The sequence below is a fragment of the Benincasa hispida genome, chromosome 7 (genome assembly GCF_009727055.1).
Source record: "Benincasa hispida cultivar B227 chromosome 7, ASM972705v1, whole genome shotgun sequence".
In the NCBI taxonomy this organism is placed as follows: domain Eukaryota; kingdom Viridiplantae; phylum Streptophyta; class Magnoliopsida; order Cucurbitales; family Cucurbitaceae; genus Benincasa; species Benincasa hispida.
In genome coordinates this window covers 43,944,381-43,947,989 of record NC_052355.1, presented here as the reverse complement: position 1 = coordinate 43,947,989, position 3,609 = coordinate 43,944,381, and positions in this window count along the sequence as shown.

The following is a 3,609-nucleotide window of genomic DNA, read 5'->3' as shown; positions in this document are numbered from 1 at the left end:
TGGCTTGCCCCCACGTGTGTCATGCGGACATCTAACTACGGGTAAGTGCCTTTCACAACTTAACTCTTATCAACATATTGCGTTGACAATGGAGTTGTTATTCTCAATTTTTTTTCAAAATAGCAAGGTCGAATATAAATACCTCACCCCCAAATTTAAAATGCGGCAATGTACTCATTGCCAAAAGATTGAAATGAGTCATGTGATGTTCTTAGAAAGCTTTGTAAAGAGAGTTTGAAAGAAAGCTAGCAAACCCCTAACTTCTAGAAATATTTCATGAAGTGACTATTTTAAATTTAAGTCGACTTGAGTATATATGAAGGAAATAGAAGCATATTTTTCATCATTAAAATCATACTCAACAAAGAGACAACATGCGGTGACTTACTAAATTTATCTATGTCAAATGATTACGATAATCAAAGAAGATGCAGTGATAAGACTTTTACTAAAATACGATGCGATAGCGCAAAATTTGAAAAAAAAAAAGATAAGGAAAAATACATCCCCAAATTTGTGCTGTCGCCTGCATTATGTATTAACGCATCCTTCTTTGCGGCGATCTCTCTTCTTTGGATTGCGGTGATCGAGTGAGATAATTTGCTGCTTCATGTAACATCTCCGCAATTCTGTGCCTTAATCGTTGTAAACAAACAAAAAGAGGGTCAAATGATTTTAAACAAAACAACAAATTTTTTATTATTTTTTTATTTTTATTTTTTTAGAATAAGATCAGTGTAGATAGATAGTCAGTATAATAAAGTAATTGCAATAATAGATAATAACCAGTAAGATAAAAGTTCATGAGGTAATGATGCAAGAAAAAGGATGTTCAAAAGAGTTACGTCCCTGATGAGGCTGAGTTATATAGTAACTCAGGGACTACTTATTTCAGTCTGGTTTGTTCACGTCCATGGTGGTTTTTCTCTATTTTCTTTGTCCTCTGGGATCTTTACTGCCTTAATCTGGAGTTTTTCCCCATGAATGCTCATAACAATTTCCCCCTTGCGCACATCAATTTGAGTGCGACCGGTTGAAAAGAATGGTCGTCCCAATATGATAGGCACATCTTCGTCCACTTTATAATCCAAAATGAGGAAGTTTGTCGACAAAATGAATTTATCGATTGAAATTATGGAATTTTTCAACTCTTCTTCAGGGTGTATTCTAGATCTGTTAGCGAGCAGGAGAGTTTGCTTTTTGGGCGTGAGTGTGCTAACATTCAATTGTTTGAAGATGGATAACGCATTATCTTTATACTTGCCCCATGATCGCATAGTGCTTGGCCACTGTAGGTCCCTCCAATAGAGCATGGTATCGTGAAGATTCTTGGGTCGCCCATTTTAGGTGAGATCATAGCATTTTGCGCTGTAGCCACTATTGCGATCTTTTCTTCCTCATTCTGTTCCTCTTTCAATCTTTGCGGAGTTGCTGGTGGTTGGACTTCTTCTATTTCAAGATCTAGAGGCTTAAATGTGGACGCAACTTTAGGATCTATTTTCTCGGACTTCTCCAAACTATAGGTCAACAGGACCTCGGTTGTCACCGCATTCAAGTTGGTAGTAATGGGCTTCTCCCTTACCTCCGCAGTCATGTTGTCACTTAGCAAGGAGACTGCTATGCACTACTCCTTCCTATTACCCCCAGCATTGCGAGGGAGCTCAGTTGAGCTTGGCAACGCTCATTGCGGTCTATTTTTCAGCTCGCCCGCAATTTTTTCCATTTGAATTTCGAGATTTCTAATGGATGTAGCTTGATTCTGAAGCACTGATTCGTTTTTCTCAATGTATTGCTTCAACAAGCTCTCTAAGGACAAAGATTGCGGTGATTGTGAGCTGCTAGCTTGGCTATGCACTGGACCGTTATTTTATAGGAAAAATTCGGGTGGCCCTCCTTTTTGTGCCACAGGTTGAAAGCTTTGTTGTTGATTTTTCCACACAAAATTTGAGTGGTTTCGCCACCTGAGGTTATATGTATTGGAATAAGGATTATCTCTCATGAAGCATACCGGCTATGGGTTTGTTGGGCATTCTTCCATCGGGTGAGCATCTCTACAAATGACGCAACTTGCGGTCGTTTGAGTAATTGTGCTGACCTACCTTTTCTTCGCTCCCGTAGTATTAATTGCGATGCCTTGTATCAAACTCATCATCGTAGTCATTTGATTTTGCAAGGATGCGATGACCCCGTTGTTTGCATCGTTATCTTTTATTCTTAATCTCTGATCTTCTTCTTGCCAATCCTCGTGATTTTTGGAAATGCGATCAAGTATACTCTTTGCCTTCTCATATGTTTTGTCGAGTAGACCACCATTGGCTGTCGCATTGGCAGTGATCTGCGAAGAGGGATTCAGTCCTTGGTAGAAAATCTCCATTTGTAGGCAGTCTGATAAGCCATAATTTAGATAGTCTCTTACCAACCACTTGAACCTCGCCCAGGCATCGCTGAGCGATTCGTCATCTTCCTGTTCAAAATTTGTTATTAATTTCCTTTTCCTAGAATTCTCGGTTGGTGGGAATATTCCCATCTTCCTATTCAAAATTCGTCATCTTCCTGTTCATAAACTTTTCCACCACCTGTTCCCACGATGTTATCTCCTCCGATTCGAGAGAATATGCCCATTTCCTCGCCTGATCACACAAAGAAAAAGGAAACAGAGTTAGTCGAACTTCTTCGGTTGAGATATTCGGGAACACAAAAGTGTTACAGATTTCTATGAAGCTCCGGAGGTGGGTGTGTGGGTCTTCGCCACGCCTTCCTCCAAACTGCCCAGCAGCCTGGATCATTTGCAACATTACCAGCTTCATTTCAAACCTCGATCCATCTAACGCTGGCCTCATGATTCTTGGAGTGAAATCATATAGGTTAGGTGATGCATAGTCCCGGATGGGTCTATTGTGATCATTCACTAGAAGAATGGGGTTGGCTATTATATTATTCGCGTTAGCGGTCCTTGCATCCGGTTGTTTCGCCATTCTTGGTGTTATCTCTTGTTGTTGTTGGCAGTCTCTTAATCTTCTTCTGAATGTTCACTCAATCATCGGGTCGTAATTCGCCAGAGATTGAGAGTCTGCAAAGAAATTCAAAAAATTACTGTTAGCACACTATTTCGCCGAAGTCCCCGACAACGGCGCCAAAAACTTGATGCTCGATTTTATGAATTGGAAATATGGATGATATGTGATGGTGAAATTGCGTTGTGCACTAGAGTTTCCTCAGCGGAATCCAAGTGTAAATTCCACTGAGTTTCCTGGTAAGTCCAGGGTCGAACATAGGGACTTGTGAAAACAGGTTCCGTTGGTAATTTTTATGAAAACTTTGCAGTGGCCAAATAAATAAATTGTTGGTTTGTTATTGATTGCATTAATGAAAAAGTAAAAAAATGCGGCGGATTTGAGAAAAGTTAGTTGTGTGATAGATGCACTAAGTATGCGATGAATGAGTTGAGAAGATCTTTAGCTAGCATTACTTAGGAATGCGTCAGACTATGTGATCATGCTACCATCATGTATAGCAAGTCGTTTTCCAATGCAAATGCGATGCTCCTAAATCTAGGACGCATGTGTTGAATGCAAAAGTGTCCGTAGAGCTTATCCCTAAGTCTCTACT